The sequence below is a fragment of the Neophocaena asiaeorientalis genome, unplaced genomic scaffold, assembly GCF_003031525.2.
Source record: "Neophocaena asiaeorientalis asiaeorientalis breed wild unplaced genomic scaffold, Neophocaena_asiaeorientalis_V1.1 scaffold369, whole genome shotgun sequence".
NCBI classification, from domain to species: domain Eukaryota; kingdom Metazoa; phylum Chordata; class Mammalia; order Artiodactyla; family Phocoenidae; genus Neophocaena; species Neophocaena asiaeorientalis.
The window spans coordinates 1813262-1835957 of record NW_020175321.1 but is presented as its reverse complement, the minus strand read 5'-3'; the positions used below and the strand labels follow the sequence as shown (position 1 = coordinate 1835957).

The following is a 22696-nucleotide window of genomic DNA, read 5'->3' as shown; positions in this document are numbered from 1 at the left end:
TTTTTTGTGCCATAAAATAAGATGTAATTGGCCACTGCAGGCGTAACCACATTCAGCACATTCATGCAGTTTCTCTACTGCACAAACTTTCTGTTACGTCCTGAGGGTGCAGCTCTGGCATCTGACTGTTCCATAAGGACTACATTCCTCTCTGTGAGGAGCCCACTGATGTGTAATCATGAGTGAGGGGTCGCAGAAGGCATCTGCACAGTTACAATATCAACAGGGCTTTTTCCCTTGCAGGAGTTCACTAGTATCTAATAAGCTGTGACCCTTTATGGAAGGATATTCCACCTTCACTGAATCTACTTCTTTCTCTCTTGTGTGTGTCCTCTTGTGTTTAACCAGGCATGGCATGTGGCAGAAAGCTTTCCCACATTCGTTGCATCCATAGAGCCTCTCTCCCGTGTGAGTTCTTTGGATGAGCATTGTCTTTGTAGTGAAGGCTTTCCCACAGTCACTGTATCCATAGGGGTCCTCCTCTCCTGTGTGAATTCTCTGATGTTTAATGAGTCCTGATTTCTGTGAACAAGATTTTCCACAGTCAGTAAATATATACAGGGAGTCTCTCCTGTATGAAATCGCTGATGCGCTATGAGGCATGCCTTCTGGCTGAAGGCTTTACCACATTCAGTGAATCCACAGTATTTCTATCCAGTGTGAGTTTGTTAGTGTATAACAAGACTGCCCTTCTGTATGAAACTTTTTCCACATTCAGTACATATATGAGATTTCTCTCCTGTATGAACTTTCTGATGCAAAATGAGCTGTGATTTTCTGGAGAAACCTTTCCCACACTCATTGCATACACGGGGTTTTTCTCCTCTTTTGTTTCTCTGATGTATAATGAACTCTGCCTTCCTGCAGAAGGCTTTGCCACATTCAGTACATTCATAGGGGTTCACTTCTGTACGAGTTCTCCAGTGTTCAGTTAGCTTGAACTTTCTGTAGAATGCTTTCCCACATATACTGCATACATGGGGTTTATTTCCCATATGAGTCTTCTGATGTTCAGTAAGCTAAAATTTCCTGAGGAAGGCTTTTCCACACTCACTGCACACATAGGGTTTGTCTCCTTTGTGAGTTCGCTGATGTTCAATGAGCTTGAACTTGTTGGAGAAAGTTTTCCCACACACACTGCATCCATGGGGTTTCTTTCCTGTATGAATTCTCTTATGTTCGTTGAGCCAAGACTTCTTGAGGAAGGCTTTCCCACATTCAGTACATTCGTGGGCATTCTCTATTTTGTGTATTTGCTGATGTTTAATTTCAGTATAAGTTTTCTCATGATTAGCATGGAGAAAGAATCTCCCATCTCCATTAAACTCGGCAAGCTCCTTTTTAATCACAGATTCTACTCTGGTTGATTACATCTGAAAATGATTTCAAAGTTTTCCTGTGTAAATCAAATACATCATGATTTGGCCTTACAGGAAAACAACTTTTGCTCTGACAAGTAATATTCCCAAATGCATTCTGTTCATAACACTGTTCCATCCTCTTCAGCGTATTTCGCTTTTGCCAGCACAGCTGCACATGACCATCCACTTTCTCAATTTCTGGAAGGGGGTGACTATGAACTTAATCTTCTAAGGTCTGTGGTGGTTCTCTTTGTTCCAGGTTCGCTAGCTTGATACCCCACTGACACAGGTGGTTCTCCAGCATCACTTCTCAGTACAGGTCCTTCTGAGCAGGGGTCAGGAGCTCCCACTCTTCCCAGGTGAAGTCAACAGCCACATCCTCCAGTGTCAGTGATCCCTGAATTCCTCTTGATCCCACTCCGATCTCCTAGTGGCTATACTTAATTTGTGAATTCTTTCATTTCAGGTCCTCTCAATAAGCAATATCTTATTAGGATTAATCCAATGAGAAAAACTATATAATATCTCAAGCTTATTCCAGACTTTATGCCTCCAATTTTTAAAAACAATTCTATCATTATATAATTGGTATTATATGTCTGTTTGTGATTTTAAAACTCTTTGGTCTATGAAAATTTGCATCTTAAGTGCCTTTATTTACTAATAAAGTCTTGACTTCTGCAATGCATTCAGTATGAGGAACACCTTCATTAAAATAGTCTTCACCTATCCCCATGTTCTTAACCTCTCTTCTCTCCCTTTCTATGTCTCCTTCCTCTCCACCTTTGGATCAACTAAACTATACCCTAATATTGGTGATGCACTTGCATGGTAGCCCAGTGCCAGCCTACCTGGTGAAACACAGACTGGTTCAGCCTGAGCAGTCCCAAGCTTCCCAATACTCTGGTGGCACAGGATGAAACCAGAAAGTATTGAGGTTACACACTGCTACATTTCTCCTAAAATTTTTTGAACACCCACCCATGTGTAATAATGATTAAACTCAGTTGTCTGGGACTTCCCTGGTGGTACAGTGGTTAAGAATCTGCCTGCCAATGCACAGGACACGGGTTCAATCCCTGGTCTGGGAAGATCCCACATGCCACGGAGCAACTAAGCCCATGTGCCACAGCTACTGAAGCCCACGTGCCTAGAGCCTGTGCTCTGCAACAAGAGAAGCCACTGCCACGAGAAGTGTGTGCACCACAAGGAAGAGCAGCCCCTGCTTCGCCGCAACTAGGGAAAGCCCATGCACATCAACGAAAGCTCAACGCAGCCAGAAATAAATAAACTTAAAAAAAAATTATAACTTAAAAAAAACCTCAGGTGTCTGGTATTTTGCCAACCTTGGAACATATAAAACCTGTACCCTTACACATATTTTTCCTTTTCGGTTGTTATTATGAAATGTACCAAGATAGGAGGACATAACGTATTCTATTTGACAATAGGTTTACAACCTCCAAATATTTAGGCATATGAAATGTGGGTTTCCGTCTCTAGCCTTGCTTCAGGCCCTCAGAATGTTAGGGCCGGGCTGGAAGGTGGCGGTCCCGTCTCTGCTCCTGTTGCTGTCTGCAGACCCTCGGTCCCCACATGGTAGGCTCAGGGCTACCACAAGCACTAGGCTTTGGTCCAGGACCCAAAGACAGGCCATCAGCCTCAGTCCTAGTTCCAGGATGGTCTCAGGGAAAGGACTCTGATGGGCCAGCTGAGGTCAGGTGACCATTGATGGCAGAAGAACCATCAATTGTGGCCATAGGGTAGAGTCCTGTGATGACCCTGTAGTGACGATGAAAAGGGGATGGGCATTGCTGGGCTGACAATCCCCACCTTGTCCAATATGCTTTGATAGAATGTAGTTGTTTTATTTTGTTCAGCAGACCTTTCTTCTTAGCTGTTTCAAGTCATACATTTACCTGTATTTAGAATAATGTATCTTTTCTAACTGAGCATGATTTCCAGAGGAGAAACTTCCCAAACCTAAGTTATAAGATGGGTGGCCATACAGCCCAGTTTGCTCAGAACAGTCTTGATTTATGCCTGTTGTCCCACTGTAATGATTAATTGTCCCCCTTTTCATTCAAAGGTATTCTGGTTTAGATGAGCGTTCATACAGCGCCTCTGATTATAAGTGGCCTTTTGTTCGGCGAGCATGAACGTTAACTTATATTCCTGATTAATCGGTCCACATGGCGCCTTCCTCCCAGACACATTTGGCCATCATTTGGTCCCAGCAACCCTAGAGGCCAAGCAGTGTCCTAGATAGTGGAGTTGGAGTTGAGTAAGAAACCCTGTCCCGAAGGAGCCCATGGCCCTACTAGGAGAGAGAACACAAATTAGGTCGGTATAATACAGCCTACGAAATCTGGTGTGAACAGAGCAGGGAAGAAACTCTGCTGAGGAAACTGGATGGACCAGGTGACATGAACCTCAAAATTGCTGACTCTGGCATATTGGCTTGTGCCTCTTCTTTTTACCGGCTGCATGATCCAAAGCCGAGAAGTTCATCACACCGATGACTGTTGACAGGAGAGTCACATCAGGATGCCTTTCTGACAGTGAATTTGGGCCACCTCATCCAGGGTCAGTCCTGCACTGGGTGTCTCAGTTCCTGCAGTTATGGAGCAGACCGGGATGTGCTGTGCCATGTGTGAGGACACCAGAATGTCCCGACGTCCCTGTGAGATTTCACAGTCGGAATCCTCCCGAGGCTGCTCTAGAACCAAGGCAGCCACATGAGCTGTGCACAGCATCCAGTCAGGAGACCTGGGTTCCAGAACCAGCCCTGCCGCCTTCCACCAAGCAAATCACTTAATCCTTCCAGCCTTAATTTATATGGCAAATGAAAGTGTGAACCTAAACAACCCACAGTGTTTCTTCTGGCCCTAAAACTTTTGCTTGTTGTATAGTCATCCAACTACAAATTCTTAAATCAAATGATCTCTAATTAACTAATTTGAGAAGATTCTTTCAGAAAAGTCAGAGCTACTTTAAAATAGTTTCTCCTTTTTATATGCATTTGGTGTAACCACAAAGACTTTTATACCGATAAAACCTCTACCCAAGGCCTCTGCACTTTGAATCCTTCGTGGCAGACGTGGGAGAAAGCAATCACTGTTGTAGTCTGTACCGCTTTGTAGACCAGTCCAGTTCTGGATCTCACTGTCCTTAAACCACCCTGTGTTGGGCATAAGGGCCATAAATAATTTCATAGTCTAAACTTTGGGTTTTTTCTGCCTACTCAGACTCACGCTCAGGAAAGCCTTTCAAATCCCTCACTCTGTCCTAATGTCAAGAGTTGGATGAGACTTCCCTGGTGGTCCAGTGGTTAAGAATCCGCCTTCCAATGCAGGGGACACGGGTTCGATCCCTGGTCGGTGCACTAAGATTGCACATGCCTCGGTTCAACTAAGCTGGCGTGCCGCAACTACTGAGCCCACGCCCCGCAACTACTGAGTCTGCGTGCTGCAACTAAGACCCGACACAGCCAAATAAATAATTTTTTAATTTTTAAAAAAGAGTAGGAGGCAGAGTGTGTGAGTGCGACTCACTGCCTGTCCTCCTTTACCCCCTCGTTACATAGCTGCTTCTTTCCTCCTCTTGGTAGAGCCGTCTCTGCTCTATTCTGCTCTATCCAACTAGGCTTTCTTTCTTGATCTCTCTCCCCACTCCCCTCTCTCCCTCCTTCACTCCCTCTGTCTCTGTCTCTGTCTCGATCTCTCTCTCCCTCTCCAGCCCCCAACTTTAACAGCTTTTCTTGTGTTTATTGGCCATTTGTATTTCCTTTTTGAACTATCTTCATGATCTTTGGCTATTACTTTCAACTTATTAAACAATAAACACAAGGAGTATAAAAAATGATACACAAACACCTAGGCACTCACCACCTGGCTTAAGAAAACAGTTGGAGCCCTCCATGTACTCTTCCCCCAGTCTCATCAGAAGCCCTTGTTGTCCCTAAGAGGTAACTCTGACCCTGAATTGTGAGATCATATGGTCCATGTATCTCTTTATATTTTATTACACATATGTGTTTCTCTGCTATTTCTCTTTTTTTAAGTTAATTAATTTATTTTATTTTATTTATTTTTGGCTGCATTGGGTCTTCGTTGCTGCGCGCAGGCTTTCTCTAGTTGTGGCTCGCGGGGGCTACTCTTCATCGCGGTGCGCAGGCTTATTGCGGTGTCTTCTCTTTTTGCAGAACACCGGCTCTAGGCGCGCGGGCTTCAGTAGTTCTGGCACACGGGCTCAGTAGTTGTGGCTCGCGGGCTCTAGAGCTCAGGCTCAGTAGTTGTGGCACATGGGCTTCGTTGCTCCATGGCATGTGGGATCCTCCCGGACCAGGGCTTGAACCCATGTTCCCTGCATTGGCAGGCGGATTCTTAACCACTGCACCGCCAGGGAAGCCCCTCTGCTATTTCTTTTTGCTTGTGGCTATATCTGCAGCAATTTGCATCATGAGAAAACAGATTCTGTAGAACCAAGCTTTTGTTGAGATAGCTAAACCCATCGCTCTTACCTAGTCTACCTTCTTGGTCGTAAGTGTAGGTAGGTAGCTTTTGTCTGGGGAAAAACGTTGGTGACTATGGTGAAAAGATAGTTCTCAGACCATGACACAGTAGACAAGGGACACAGTGTCCACCTAACAGGGATGCAGAGGAACCTGTCCCTACACTGGTTCTCAGCGTTACACGTGTCTTTCCAATACAAGAGAAAAGAACAACATGGGACACAGGACATTGTTTACACTGAACTGTCTGTCTCCAGTTCATACATTCTTTCATTCATCCCGTCCATCCAACCAATAGATGTTTACTGAGAACGCATGATAAGTGCTAGGCGCTGAGCTAAGTAAGCGCTGGGGAACAGAAACGAAAAAGACATAATCGTTGCCCGCTCATAGTTGAGTTACAGAAAGAGACAAGCAATCATAATAGTCACAGCTGAGAGCTGCTGAGCATTTACTATTTGCCAGGCACCGTGCTAAGCACTCACTTGTCTCATTTAGTCCTCCTGTGAGACACGTAGAAGTGGAAATAAGGTAGCACCTATGTAAAAATGGAAGAGGAGAAAAAGAAAGTCACTTCAGATCACACAGCCAGCAGATGGTGGAGCTGGGATCTGAGCCTTGGCCATGGGACCCAGAGCCTACATCTTTACCATCTTCAGCAGGTGTCTCTGGAGAAAATCAGTAATGACGGCTAAGTGAGAGAAGGGCTGCGACAGAGGAGTGAGAGGTGGCCTGGGACACTGACATCTGCAATGCAAAATTGAAAAGGGCTTGGGGGTGAGGCCAAGTGAGGCCTCTTCTCTCCGCGCAGACACGTGATTCCGTCCTCCCCCGACTGACGCTTCAGGTTTCACTTTACTTTCATTGGTTTGGTGTTGGGACATTATAAATAAGCTAGTTTTGAGGGTTGGGGAAAAGGCATCCCCCAACTTGCTAACTTGGGGCAATTGCGAGGTTCCCTGTTTGTAAAACGCAGGGGGCGTAGCTCTTGCCAGGTGTCAGTGGGCGGATACCCAAGTGCCTAAGAGCTGCAGGGGAATTTCTCCTTTTTAAAAGGAACTCAGGAAAGCAGATTGAGCTGTGTGGTCCAGCCAGACCCTCACGAGGCACATGAGGCTCTTTCCCTCACCTTTCTCTACTATGCCTCGGTGTGAAGTCAGTGTCCCGCTACTAAACCAACAGAGGGTTAGAAGTCATAAGAAGCGGGACTTCCCTGGTGATCCAGTGGTTAAGAATCCGCCTGCCGATGCAGGGGACGTGGGTTCGATCCCTGGTCGGGGAACTAAGATCCCACATGCCATGGGGCAACTAAGCCCGCGCGCTGCAACAAAGAGAAAAGAAAGAAATCACAAGAAGAGGTGGCAAGTTAATAAAAGAGCGAGTCATGGAAGGTTTGAGCATGAGGACTCATGAACACCAGGATAATGACATCTGTGGGTCATACCGTGGACATGGCCACCAAACGCTGCCTCACCTTTACTGGGCTTCAGTCCTCCTCTGGAGAGACCCCTCCCCAGGAAATGGGGAGTTAACCTTTAGCTGCTAAAATGAGCTTAGATGACAGCAACAGGCTCCCAAGTCTTCTGCCTCTTTGCAAATGGGCTTCGATTACTGCAATTTATAGGAACAGTTCTCTGTTTCACGTTAGTCAGGAAAATTACCCCAGCCTCAGCCTCTCACAAGGAAAATTCCAGTTGTACTCTGGGTCCTGTACGTACGCACGTCCACTACGATTATAGCATACATCCCTGTAAATGCAAGTTAAGGCTCTGTTGATACCTTGCAAACAGATAAGCTCGTTCCTTTCCCTTTGGTAGCACTTAATGTTAAACAGTGCACTTGATTCCTAGCAAGAACTATATCCAGTAAAGATCCTCTCTGCTTCCCATGCAGGGGCTGTTGGTTAAATCCCTGGTCAGGGGAATTAAAATCCCACATGCCGTGGGGTGTGGCCAAAAAGTTTAAAAAAAAAAAAAAACTTGCGATGTTCTATTTAAATGCTTCTTTTAAAGTCAAGAGTTTGAAAAAGTTCCTGGCCTGAAGTCACATTGTTTTAGAAATCAGGTTTTTAAACATCTTAAAAAGCCGTGTCTTTTTTTAATGTATAACTTAAATACTGCATGCAAATTAGGAATAGCAATAACTCTACTATTAGGAATAGTAGAGGACAATAGGACAGCAGTAGGAAAAGGTGGACAAGTCAGAGAGAGAAACATATTCAGTGGAAAATGACAATCACATTGTCCTATATAAACCATTGGTTTTTCTTTCTTTACAGTGAAGTGAGAGAATTGAGGCGCGAGAAACAATTTCTCAGGTGTTTAAGCAGCTATGGGGCGATCAATCTAGGTGGACACTTCTCGCATTACTTAACCAGCATTTAAAGCTTCAAAAAGACAATAAAACCACTGAGGGGAGCATCCTATAGGGGGTTTTGAAAGAGGTTTTACCGGGAATCTTGGTGATACGATCAAATCTGGAAAAGCTGGGAAAGGCGTCAAAATGAGTTAGAAAAGTGTGTTATGAAATCTCAGGAGAGACAAGTGTGTCTGTCCTCATTCTGTTCCCCAACACCACGAGTGCAGAGCTCCTGGGAGATCAGGGAGGGCTCCGAGAAGCATTTCCTACCAGCTGCCATCTCTGTAAATCAGATGCCGTCACTCCGCCCAGACTTACCAGTTCTGGACCGTGCTCCGTGCTCCGGCCTCACCTGCAGATGGTCTCTCGTTTCTACCTTAGCCTCTGATTTGATACCCTTGTCTTACTTTGTCCAGGGCCCTAGAGTTACCCTGGCTTTTGCTATTTTCCAACTGCTTTCTTGTTGGGTGTCTTTTCTTGCTTCCCTCGCCTGGATTGCTTGATCTCGGGCTTGATTCAGAAGGAAGACAAATAATACAAAACGATGGTGACTGTGGAAGAACAAAGTGCTGTGGGAAAACCAAAAGGACTGATTTATTTCTGCCTAAGTAGATAGCTGGGAGATGGCTACTCAGAGGAGGTGATGAGTGTGTTGGGTCTTGGAGGTGAATAAGAGTATGCCAGGTTGGATAGGAGAACCTTCCTAGAAGCAGCAAAATGGGGAGAAAATAATCACAGATGTGAAAGTGCCCGGCACCTTGAGATGGCTTTGTAGATGGGGCTGGAAAGGTAGTGTGGAGCCTACACTTGTACTTGTACTAAGAGATCTTGCACTTGTACTGAGAACTGTGGACTTCGCTCTGAGGGAGATGTTAAAGCATGGCAATGACTTGATTAGATTTGTTCAGAAAGATGGGCTTGGGACTTCCCTGGCGGTCCAGTGGGCAAGACTCTGCGCTCCCAGTGCAGGGGGCCCGGGTTCCATCCCTGGTCGGGGAACTAGATCCCACATGCATGCTGCAACTAAGAAGTCCGCATGCTACAGCTAAGAGTCCACACGCTGCAACTAAGAAGTCTGCATGCCACGACGAAGATCCCGTGTGCTGCAACTAAGAGCCAGCGCAGCCAAAATAAATAAATAAATACATAAATAAATATTTTTTAAAAATAAGGAAAGATGGGCTTTACCAAGTCTGACTGATTTCTGACATCTATGCCTCCCGGTCCTACTTGAGACCTCCATGCTGTTATAGGAACAACAGCCCCTGTTCTCCTGGGTCATCTTATTCTGCTATAATTTCTAAAACACTGTTCCGATTATAGAGAACCATGTATAAGGTAAATATTGAGCAGAGTCCAAATTACCCTTGAATGCCATATTGAAGTCCGACAAACCATCTCTCCAGAAGTCCAACCACAACATGAAAACACAATATTTTTTTCTTCCAGCATGGGGATAGATTGCACTTTCTTATGTCCAGCACTACATAAGGTAGTTTCTTTTTGCATTTAGAAGCCATTTGCGGGGGGGGGGATGTATTTTTAAACACTTCTTCTATGAAAAACAAACAAGAAAGAATTGAAACTGTGGAAGAGGGAAAAGAATTTTCCCTCTACCCTTCTGAGCTCTTGGCTAAGACCCCTGCAATAAAAGGCAGATTAGGGCTTCCCTGGTGGCGCAGTGGTTGAGAGTCCGCCTGCCGATGCAGGGGACACGGGTTCGTGCCCCGGTCCGGGAAGATCCCACATGCCGTGGAGAGGCTGGGCCCCCGAGCCATGGCCATTGAGCCTGCGTGTCCGGAGCCTGTGCTCCACAACGGGAGAGGCCACAGCAGTGAGAGGCCCGCGTACCGCAAAAAAAAAAATAAAATAAAAAATAAAAGGCAGATTAACAAGAGAAAAGCACACAGAAGTTTATTAACATGTATACCTCAGGTATACCTGGGAGAAACCCAGGGAAAAATGAGAAACTCTCCAAGGTGGCTTAGAACTCCAGCTTAAATACCATCTCGAGCTAAAGACAAAAGAAAGAAAGGTGTGGGGTAGAAGAGTTTGGGGAGGTTACCTGAAGAAGCATCGTAAACACGAGTGAGGTTTCTTATGCAGATCTAACTTCAAGCTTTCTCCCTGGATAAGGGTCTAAAGTTGTCTAGGGGAATTAGCCTTTGTCTTTTCTGGTAGGGAGGTGAGGGGGGACAGCTTTGCAAATCTACATCCTGCTTTTAGGCAAATAGGGGGAGAGCAGGGAGCTTTTCTGGTATCTTCTTCTTCCAATTGCCTTCAGCTCAAAATAATCCTTAGAACAAAATAGCCTGTTTTAGGGTGGCAGGTTCTGCTACCCTTCAAGACTAACAGAGAACACAGCAGATTTGCATCTTCCTCTCTTGTACACACGCCAGGCACGTGCTTATGGAAAGGGTGGCACGGAACATCACCCACACTGCCCCCTCCGTTAATTTTTTTTCTTATTTTCTTTTTTGCTAAGCACCGATAATTAAATAGGTAGGAATTAAGCAGAGATATGATAGTATTTTGCTGACGTAGCTCAGATGGATGGGTCAAGGTGTCCACATGCCTGCACTCGCAGCCCGTAGCCGTGCCAGTCAGAGCTGGGAGGGCCAAGGAGTTATCTGGGTGCCACTCTGTGCCACCGATTCACGTGGAGCTCCAAGGATTCTAAAACTTGTACATTCAAACATGGTCTTCCAGGTCTTTACGAAGGTACAGTTTTCAAGTTAGGAGGCTATAGAATATACTTTTTAAATAGTTTGTTACTCTGATTTATAACTTTTAGCTGTTGAGACACAGGGCATATGACCCTCTGCCTGCTCCCTTGCCGTGGCCCATGAATGTCAGGGTGGCTGACTGTGCATTCATCACATTCTCCTGAGTCAGAGGGAGGAGAAACAGCGGGGGCTTGGCCACTCGACCGCACAGCGCAGACGTCTTCAAATCATGGTTGGGATGCTGTGTGGCTGTTCTCACCGTCTCTTCCCCATACCTTCCCGGCTCATCCATCACCCCTCTTCTAGATCCTCTTATGCTGCAAGGAAAGCCTAATGCTCATTACGTCATTAGGTAGGGAATTTAAGTTTCTGCACAGCATTTTGCTTTTTAGACCTTTGCTACTCAAAATGTGGTCTACAGGTCCTCAGCCTCAGCCCTGGAAGCGGGGTGGAAATGCAGAGTTTCAGCTGCTGAGGGGTAGCATTCACTCACTATTCCTTGGAATCCTAAGGAACGCATTTGGAGGAGAGGCAATGAGTGCTATAGGTAATCCTCAGGCAGGGAAGATGATGAGAGAACAGACGGCCAGGGCTTGGGCTTTGGAGAAGAATAGGAAAACAGAGAAGGAATGGTGAGAAAAGCAGAAACAAATCCAGGACAGCAGTACAGCAGTGGAAGCCTGAGAGAAGAGAGTTTCCCATGAGGTCCCAGAGCCACCAGGTCTGGCTGTCTCATTCAGCAAGGGGGACCCTGAGGCTTGGCAATGAGGGGACAGAGTACAACAGCCAGGTGTGTTCGGAGGGGCTTGTCTTATAGGGCCAGAGGGCAGGGGAAGATGACAAGAATCTGAAAGTGGTGAGAAAAAAGAATGAAATAAATAAGGAAATAGAGAGAAATTCAGTCTACTTTTAAGAGATGAAACAGCTAGGAAATGTCCCCCACACATCTGAGTGATGAAGGGACCACGGAGACAGCACAGCAGCCCCAGTGCTTTGGGGGAAGCAGAGAAGGATCTTGGGCAGAGGGTGAGAACCCAGCCAGTGTCAAAGAAAAACCAGAGCTGGACACCATTTAAAGGGATAAAAACAGATTTTATTCGGGACTATTGCAATAGGGCAAAAGACACCTCAGTATATAACAGGGCTCAATTCCGAATACAACATGGGTAAGTGGGAGTTGATAGCCAAGGACCAGAGTGGGGACCAGTGGATGGACAATTATCCATGCATGGAAAATTATTATTATGGCCAAAGGTTCTCTGGGGGATGTGGGGAGGGAGTGGTGAGGAACCATATCAGATATGGAGGGTGGGGTTCTGGTTAAACTGACTTAGCAAGGTTCTTGCTGAAACTGGATCTTACAAAGAGGTCTGCAGATGGGCCTAGGAGAAGGTTCAGGAGTCTGACTAAAGTTTGGCCAACATAGAATCTTTATCCCTGGAGATGGAGGGGCAGCTTTGGTCCCTCGCAAGGTGCAAACACCCAGCCGTCCTAGAATAACCCTGTGCACCCCACACCCCTCTCCATATCAGGCTGCCACAGCCATCGCTCTCATCTGTCTCCCTAGGCCCAGCTCCCTGGCCTTCAGAGGTGCTGCCAGCTAAGCCACAGAGGGCTTCCTCGTTTCTCAGCCTCCTGGCCTAAGTAAGGACGTTCCTGGTCCGCACTATCTAAAAACCCGTCTGGGTGCCATCTCCCTTGCCTATGGTTCTGAGACCATGGGAATCCTGGCAGTAGTGGCTTTTCCGGGGCAAGCCGGGGTCCCCCTTGGACCGCTGAGGCTTCTGCACTCCATGTTTCCTTCCCAAATCTAGCTCCTCCAGGCACCGAGGCTCTGCTCCCCACTCCCTCCCCACAATGGCAGCCCTCCTCCTTGGCCTGGTTTCCACCCTCCCACAGTCACCCTCCCTTCCCTCCCACCCTTCCCCCCGTGATCCCAATCTCTTCCTGCTTCTTCCTCTACCCTTCCCAGCCCATTCATATCTGCTCTGAAATCTGGCAGCTCCCAGATCTTCCTCTCTGGTCCTCAAGGGTGGAGGTCTCTGCACACCACGTTCCTTATGAATGCGTGCCATCCAGCCATATCCCACTCTACTCTGGTGATGGAATTTAATTCTGAGATCCTGATAGGTTTGAGAGCTTAATCTGTGCCAGGCGCTCTTTGCAGTACTTTACGTATGTGGAAATTTGTCCCCGTCACACTGCACCGACAGTGGTGACAGCACCGGGATGCGGGCTGCCCTGCTCCACATCTCACACCCTCTGCCCCTATGAGACATGCTTTCTCTTCGCAGCCCATGACCTTCTCCACCGGGGGAGACACAGTCTTCTGGCTGGGGAACATTGGCCCCCATGGAGGAGAAGATGCAAAAGCACCCAGCAGAATGAAGGGCCCATCGTCTTCCTCAACCCGGAAAAAGCAGGAAAGTTGACATCCAAGATGTTTCTGACCTCTATGTACCAGGCTCCATGTGTATGTAGGAGAAAGAGGGATTTTTGGTTTTTTTGTGTTTCAGAAGCTTAGCTTTGAATGTCAGGAGGCAAACACTTCACATATGGAGCTCAGGCTACAAGGATGAGAGGGGCTGACAGCACCGCGATGGAGGTGGCAGGCTGGCGCGGCCGGGGCAGGTGAGTGATAGCAGTGAACTCCTGCTGCGAGTGGGCCAGGGTGGAGACTAGTGGACCTGCAGGGGATGTTGAAGAGCCCCCTGGTGCTGTGTGACCCTGCGAAGCTGGCTTATTCTTTGGGTGGGAGTTTGGAGATTGTCCTGTGGTCTCCTCCAAGGCCATGAAGTCTGTCTTCATGTCTCCGGGACCATTCGCCTGTCCTCCTGGATGAACAAGCAAGGAGAGACTCAAGTGGCATCCAAAGGACACTTGAGAAAAAGCAGGCACCGTGGCCCAGGCCGGGGCTGGGCTCCCCATGGGAGGCGGGTCCTGTGAGTGGGGGGACATTGGCTGCAGGGTGAATGGGCACCGGGAAAACAGCAGCATGTCGGGTTCCTGCTCTGCACGTGCCGGTGGGCAGCCTCTGGGCTTCCGTGTCCTGGCTGGTAAATCTTTCCTTCACGAGGTGCTGTGAGGGGGAATGCCCGGCATGGTGAGGACTCAGTGGAGACTGCTCCCTTAGACCCACCCTGGTTACCTTGTCCACACCTATTAGACGATAAGCTGGCTGAGGGCAGGCCCTTGCTCACGCTTACTTCCCGTGACTAGCTCTGTGTCTGGCGCACAGTGGATGAAAGAACAAATGAACATCAAGGAACAGGCCGTGAGGCACGCCAGCGTGAGACACCGCCTCCGCCACTGTGTTTCCTGAGCGCAAGTAAATCACTTTTCTCTGTCTTTACTAGTTTCCCCACCATTGGGGGAAGGCAATGTAACTTCCTTCTGTTTAAAATTTTTTATTAAAAATTTTTGTATGAAGGTATAATTGACATATTAGTTCCAGGTGTACAATATAATGATTCAATATCTCTATACATTGCAAAATGATCACCATGATAAGACTAGTTACCATCTGTCACCATTATATAGTTATAAAATCTTTTTTCTTGTGATGGGGACTTTTAAGATTTCATCTCTTAGCAACTTTGAAATATGCAATGCAGTATGATTAAGTAGAGTCGCTGGGCTGTACACGGAATGCCCAGGACTTGTTTATCTCGTAACTGGAAGTTCGTACCTTTTTTTTTTTTTTTGCGGTACGCCGGCTTCTCACCGTTGTGGCCTCTCCCGTTGCGGAGCACAGGCTCCGGACGCGCAGGCTCAGCGGCCACGGCTCACGGGCCCAGCCGCTCCGCGGCATGTGGGATCTTCGCGGACCGGGGCACGAACCTGCGTCCTCTGCGTCGGCAGGCGGACTCTCAACCGCTGCGCCACCAGGGAAGCCCGGAAGTTTGCACCTTTTGCCCCTCCTCACCCTCTTTGCCCTCCCCTCACCCCCGCCTCTGGCAGCCACCAATCTGTTCTGGATACTTATGAGCTTGGTGTGTTTTCTTTTGTTTGTCTTTTTCTTAACAGGGGTGTTACCAGGACCCAGGTGCTAACGCGCTTACAGCACGCAGATCTTCTTAGGTGAAAGTTTCTGTTAAACAGATGAGCGCAGCTTCAGAAAATTCCTTGACTTTGCCCCCGGATATATGATACACAGCAAGCTTGGCTTTTGTGTTTCTGACTCTGGTTTAGAGGAGCGTGCAGAGATTGTGCAATAGTTGGTTCCATCTAGCTCTTGGTTATTGATATAAAAACATAAAAACATAACTAATATTTCTGCAGTGTAGTTTTCTCGACCTCTCTCTGGCCTCTGTTGTATGATGTTTTCAAAACAGCTTAATCAGAACTCTCCATATTTCTGGGGTTTTAGCCTAACAGTTCTTCTAGGGACGGAGGGAGGTCACTGAAGGGTGACAGCCTATAGGTGCTGGACCAGCAGGGAGAGGGGCGGGGCTGGGGGCGGCAGTGTGGAGTCGGGCAGGGAAGCTCCCAGCGGATGGCTCGCCCGTAGGCGGGCATGCAGCCACCTGTGTAACCACGATGGGCTCCGCGGAGCCACTCAGGTCAATGCCCACGCTGTGCCGGTGGGCATGGATGCTGTGGTTACCACACTACAGCGAGAGGGGATGCAGTAAGGGTCAGTGACATGGCATTTAAACCAAACTTTCAAGAATAGGTAGAATTTGGACAGGTGGTCGTGAGGAAGAAAGACTTCCTAACCAAATGGACGGCTGGGCACAGAGCTAGGAACAAGGATGAAGGTGATCGCCAGAGAGAGTTTGGGCCTAAAGTGGTAGCAAAAAGAATGAAATTGGGTCATTTGTAGAGACGTGGATGGACCTAGAGTCCGTCATACACAGTGAACTAAGTGAGAAAGAGAAAAACAAATACCGTATATTAACGCATTTATGTGGAATCTAGAAAAATGGTAGAGATTTACAGGGCAGGAACAGAGACGCAGATGTAGAGAAGGGACGTATGGACACAGGGTTGGGGGGAAGGGGTGGGTGGGATGAATCGGGAGATTAGGTTTGACTTATATACACTACCATGCGTAAAACAGATAGCTAGTGGGAACCTGCTGTATAGCACAGGGAGCTCAGCTCTGTGCTCTGTGATGACCCAGATGGGTGGGATGGGGGATGGGAGGGAGGTATAAGAAGGAGGGGATGTATGCATCCGTACAGCTGATTCACTTCGCTGTACAGCAGAAACTAACATAACAGTGTAAAGCAACTATATCACAATAAAAAAAAAAAAAAGGGAGACACCCAACTGGAGGCGCTGTGAAAGAGGAGGCTGGCAGAGGCAACTTGGAAGGAGTGGCTTGGAGTTGGGAAGGCCGGCCATGCCAGGACAGATGATGGGACCTGGAGTATGGTGGGGACATTGGGAAAAGGATGAAGAGATACTTTGAAGACCATTACGAATGTGATACAAATTGTTTTTTGAGTTGACCTCTAGGATGAAGCTGTGAGTTGTATCACAACATGATGGGGGGCCAAGTTGTTGGTGAGATTCCCTCCTCCACCCACCTCTCATCCGTTTGACAAGTATTTATTAAGGGCTCCCCTTGGGCACTGGTCGGTGACTGTCATTTACTCAAAGGCGGGAGCTGCTCTCCTTTATTTCCTGTCTTGCAGGTTAGACGGGGTCAGGTTCACTGACAACAGCACATATATTTCGTATTTTCAGTGTTCAGTAGCATCTCACTCTCTGTTTGGAAATGTGAGTGACTCACGGTACTTGACAATTTTAATGTATGAAATGTTTAAATAACATCTTCACAAAAATTAAAAAGTAAAATACAACCACAGAAACTTAACGGACAACCGTTTTCATTTTCCAGTCATTTTCATTCTCCATAGCATCTTGGTATTTTGATAATATTTCAAGTTAAAAAGATTCAAGGACATAGATCAAATCCAAAAAGGGACCATAGAGTGAAAATACTATGGTCCCCGAAAGTCAGTCTTTTTAACTTCATAACGTTTTAACCGAGTGCCTGAGCTCTGGCTAACGATGAAAGAGGTAAGGAGCAAGCTGCCTAGGGTCTCCCGTGGAGCCCAGAGCTCCAGGGACTTCTACTGAACTCCCCCAGGGAGCCTGGACAACCATCTACAGATCTCAAAGTGGTGACATCCACAAGCCAAGAGCCAGGAGCCCATTTGACAAATGTCAGGGCAGCTGACATGAAGAGAAAAACAGAAGGAACAAAAACACATTCCGCATCTGGGAGTGTGTACAAGTTGAGCACAGATTGTTTAGAGGAACAGAGAGAGAGGAATTCCCTTTACTTCTCAATCAGTAAATCACTGCCACATACTTATTAAAAACTTATTTATTTATTTATTATTTATTTATTTTGGCTGAATCGGGTCTTAGTTGCAGCATGTGGACTTCTTAGTTGCAGCATGCAGACTCTTAGTTGTGGCATGCATGGGGGATCTAGTTCCCCGACCAGGGATCAAACCCCGGCCCCCTGCACTGGGAGTGTGGAGTCTTACCCACGGACTGCCAGGGAAGTCCCCATTGCCACATACTTTTGTCTCTCCTCTCCATCAGCCATTTTTTATCTCCTTCATCCTCTCTCTAACTACATCTATACATTCTCAGTAAGCCAAAGATTTTATATGAATTTGAAGCCATTTCCACATTGTCTGAGTTCAGGCCGCTAGAAGGATACAAACAGCAAATACTTATTTCTCATAGTTCTGGAAACTGGGAAGTCCAAGATCTAGGTGCCAGCAGATCTGGTGTCTGCCTGCTTCCTGGTTTGCAGATGGCCTCATGGTGTCCTCGCACGGTGGGGAACAGTGAGAGAAGCAAGCTCTCTTGTATCCTCTTATCAGGGTACTATCCCATCACAAGGACTCCACCCTCAGGACCTAATCAGCCCCCAAAGACCCCACCTCCAAATACCATTCCATTGGGAATTAGGGCTTCAACATGTGAATTTGACCTACAGTCCATAACACACATGTACAATGCCAAAAATGTTGGCATTGTTCTTCCCAGGACACAAAAGTCTATCTGAGGGGGACTTCCCTGGTGGTCCAGTGGTTAAGAATCCGCCTCCCAATGCGGGGGACGCGGGTTTGATCTCTGGTTGGGGAACTAAGATCCCACATACTAAGGGGCAACTAAGTCCACGTGCCGCAACTACCGAGCCCGTGTGCTCTGGAGCCCGCATGCCGCAACTAGAGAGAAGCCCTCGCGTCACAACTAAGACCTGACGTAGCCAAAAATAAATAAATAAATATTAAAATAAAAAGGGCTACCTGAGATCAAATTATAAAGGAGACAAACTGTCTCTTTTGTGCCTACCTACCTTCTCTTCGGTGTGGGTGGTCATGGGGACTTCATTTGGGCTAGGTCTTAAGGATGGAATTTCTATAGTTGGCGACAGTGGGGTGGGAATTTCAGGTGAAGGGGAAAAAGTGAACAATTGCTTCTGGACTTATTTATATTCTTACGAAGGACTAAAAATTGCAGAGGCTTTTCTAAATGGAAAACTTTGGACAGGGAGGGTCTTGTTGTTCTCAAGAGGTCTTTTAGCATTTTTCACAGAGCAGTTAAGCCGGTTGTCTTTGCTCTGTAAAGTATGGTGTTGACAGGGAAGGACCCAGTTTTGAGTCTCACGTGGATTATGCAGCCTTACCCAGAGAAGGTGATTCTCCTCCTGTTGGCACAGGGAGTGCCTCACACCTGCCCGGACGTGGCGACAGCCCGTGGTTGTGTCAGTGAAAACTCTCCCTACAATGGCAAAAAGAACCCAAACCTTCAAAATATTCGAAGCACATTTCCTGCCCGTAGCAGATTTGTAAAATCATCCCCTTGTCTTTTCTTTCTTGCTGCATCTCTTTTTTGTCTTGGTCAAGAACACTGCCCTCCCATCATACAGGAAAGCCGGTCTTCTAAATACACCAGGCCGACTCTCTTCCATCTCCTGTTCTTTCTGGGTGTGGGAGTTAAGAACAGAGAACAGTCCTCTTTCAGGGCAGCATCTGGAATAACCAGTACCAGATGCGGGAATGAATCATCCTCCTCAGGGAGCCTGCCTGCATCCATGCTGAAAGCGTCAGTAAGGAAGGCTGGCTTTATCTACCAGCCGACTGCCTGCTATGTCACCAACAGATTCCCTTCCCAAAACTGTCATGTTTGCCACAGTGCCTGGAATTTCACCATGAGCTTCAATAACCGGCTTGTAAAATGTCATAGCTGGTCACTCGGCTCTTAGAAGCAGGGCTAGAATGCGTGCCCTGTGGTTTCCCGTGAGCTAGCAGTGTCTTCATGGGGGGAGTGGGCTCACAAATGGTTTGTTTGGGACAACAAATTCATTCAACAGACATTTGTACTAATTGGCTGAGGGAGGGCCTTTTGCACGTGTCACCCACCCCTCTCATTTGACATGCTACCCTTGAAGGCTGGTATAGTTGTCTCTGTATCAAAAATGAAGGGATTGGGCTTCCCTGGTGGCGCCGTGGTTGGGAGTCCACCTGCTGATGCAGGGACACAGGTTCGTGCCCCGGTCCAGGAGGATCCCACATGCTGTGGAGCGGCTGGGCCCGTGAGCCATGGCCGCTGAGCCTGCAGGTCCGGAGCCTGTGCTCCGCAACGGGAGAGGCCATGACAGTAAGAGGTCCGTGTACCGCCAAAAAAAAAAAAAAAAAAAAAAAAAAAAAGTGAAGGGATTGAGGCTTCAACAGGTTTTGAGCACCTCTGTGGTGGCCAGGTGCCTGACCACGGCACCCCACTTCAGGTGCACCCGACTTCATTGCCTCTGGACTTTTCCCCAAAGCCACTGAATCTTGGCAGGCCCCGGGTCTCCCAGAGGTGCCTGTAGGGCAGCCTCCAACCCTGGGGATGGCCTTGCTGTTTGCGTCTCTGTCAATAGGTTTAAGAAAGGTGCTGACCTGGGGAGAGGAGTTCCAGGCCAGCAACTGTTAGCTGAGACGTCAGACGTATAATGGAAATGTTCGTGATCGTCTCGGGTATTCAGTTATTATACTGAAAAAATGAGCGCTGTCTTTTACTAATGAGTAATTTGGAAGCTTTAATAAACTGTAGTCATAAACCCAGTTTACTATTAATAATCCAGTAATTAGCCTTAGACACATTAATCTAACGTTAGAGATTTAACAAAAGGCAAAGGAACCTCTGTTTTGTGACTCTCCGTTCCATCACATGAGGGGCGATGGGGGACGATCTCAGGTGAACGTTTTTCCTTTGATGGCTCAGTATCTTTATCTGTAAAGATGGGATAATAATGTAAACTATGCAACATTCGTTCATTTCTTCATTCATAATTCACTCAGCAAATAGTCACCGAACCCTTAACTCTGAATCAGGCACAAGCTTGTTCCCAAGAGTAAACAAGACAGATAAGGATCTCCCTATTGTGGAGTTTACATTCTGGTGGGGACTCAAGAACTCTTCTGAGAAAAACAGCTGAAATGACACCCGCCAAGAGAGAGCTCCACAGTTCAAGACACCGAGACAGTTTAAACCTTAGTTAAAGCACTCTTTGCTATGTCTCCCTAGTTCTTAAGAAAAGCCTTCTAGGAACAAACACCAAATGCCTCAATAAAATGTTGATGAATAAAGGAATGCTCTTTGGAACAGTGCAAGGTTTTAAAGCATTTCAGAGGGTCAGTGACCACCTGCTAGTTCTCTTCATTTTGTGAAGAGCCCACTGGCTAAACCAAATCCACAAAGGACAAGGCAGCCTGCCTCTTATCCAAACGCTTGCCTAAGAAGATGCTTAGCGCTCAATCTAGTTCTCTTCATTTTGTGAAGAGCCCACTGGCTAAACCAAATCCACAAAGGACAAGGCAGCCTGCCTCTATCCAAACGCTTGCCTAAGAAGATGCTTAGCGCTCGAATCATCCCACTATTTCATCTTACTACATATTTGGAGTTGGGCTATCTTTATTTCTTCTCTGGAGTGAATATCTTACCTATCTATCTATCTGCCCATTTACCTCCTAATTCCAGCAAAGTCATCTGTCAGAGCCATTTAATTCTCCTGAGTGTCTTCTTTTAATTTGGAAGAAATTTTCTTTCAGTTACCCCTTATCACCAAGATCATGGATTTTACATACTTTGGCTGACGTCCCTGATTTATTTCATACTATACTTATATTATGGCTTCTTTAGTAATAAATTATATTTGATCTGAAACACTTCATCAGGTTGTGCTTTTCTGCAATCAACATTTATTGTTGCAATTGCTGTGAAAACCACATGCAACCAAGTTTCTAACAGCACAGAACCCTTTCTACGTGACTTTCGAAGCAACCTTAAAGATGATAATTAAATTTCAAGAATACATCTTTAAACATCACCCACCTTATTAAACAAGTCTTAGAGGTGAGAAAGTAGGATTCAGGTTGGTGTATTGAGCCTATATAAAATAGACTTATCTAGAGATAGAATAGTACCAAAAAACTCAACCTCCTGGCCTCATAAATAGACCTTCAAATACCGTGCAATCCAGGCTATTACTTCGTGGCTTTTCCCACTGCTTTTCAATATGGTATGCCGATAACGCTGTTGAGAGCAATATGCTTTATTGCAGAGCTTGTCACATTCATGGCATTCTAAAAATATTTTCTAAGGAATTCTGCGCCAGAAGATAAGGCCATCTCACATTTAAAACAGAACACTGCAAGTTATTTCTATGACTGTGTTCAGAATTATCCAAGTGCTTTATTGTTATTATTTGAGGCAACACTGGTTTATAACACTATACAAGTTTCAGAATTAGCCAAGTGTTACTTCAGAGGCAATGACCCTAAGTAACAGCTTGAAATGCAGTTTTTTGTTTTAAATGTGGACATTTAAATCTCACCTGAGACCTGTTACAGTCAAATCAGCCAGAAAGTAAAGCAGATGAGGGCTCTGTATAATTTTAATCGTTGTGCTCTGGGGCACACTTCAAAATGGCCCGGCTGACCTGCCTATGAAAACTTTCTGCCGCTCTTCAGTTGGTTTGCAAACATCAAGCCGCCTAGAGTTCTCGTGATTTTCGTGAGATTCCAAGAGAAAGCAAAGGCCCCGCGGCCGGCTCGGGGAATACGTCTTCACCTGCAAAAGCAAAACGAAGTGCAGGTGCACCAGCCCGCCGGCCCCAGATGCCTGCCGGCAGTTCCACACTCCCTTTTAGGGAAAGGTACTGTGAGCTACCCGGCACTTCATTTTACTCCTCTCTTTAGGAGGCACGGAAACTGATTTTCTTTCGCCACTCCCGACACCAGTCCAGTCTCCCCAGCTCGTACCTTCGGCGCCCTCGCTGCCCTGAACCCGCGACCCCCTTCCATCAGCTCACCGCGCCAGGACCCTGGCCCTGGTTTGGGACAGCTCAAAGAAAGCGAAAAAGATGGCTCGGCAGGGAAAGGGAATACAATAGGCATAAGGCGGCCGGTGGCTCGGACCAGAAATGCCGCACTTCGTAAGGAGAAAAAAGTTTCCTTTGTCAAACAAGTGACCACGTGGCGCTATGGCGGTCACCCCCAACAGTCCCGTCAGGCTGCCAGGCGCGGACCTGGGGACGCGCCAGCCACCTCCGGCGCTGGCCGAGGGGAGCCCCGAAAAGCGGGGGCCCCGCTGTAAGCCCTGAGAGAGCGGATCCGGAGGACGCAAGGAGGCGCGAGACGGTGGCTCTGGGAGCTGCGCTGAGGGCGGGGCTCCCGGGGGGAGAGGGGCGAGGAGCGCAAGGTTCCCGGAAGCAGCGGGGC

At 47.0% G+C, this 22696-nt stretch overlaps 1 pseudogene; it reads right to left on the bottom strand.

Annotated features, from left to right (window-relative positions):
* Nucleotides 1-219: 219 nt before the first annotated feature.
* The window catches only part of LOC112413614 (zinc finger protein 649-like), a 34141-nt pseudogene continuing 11664 nt past the window's right edge, over nt 220-22696 (bottom strand).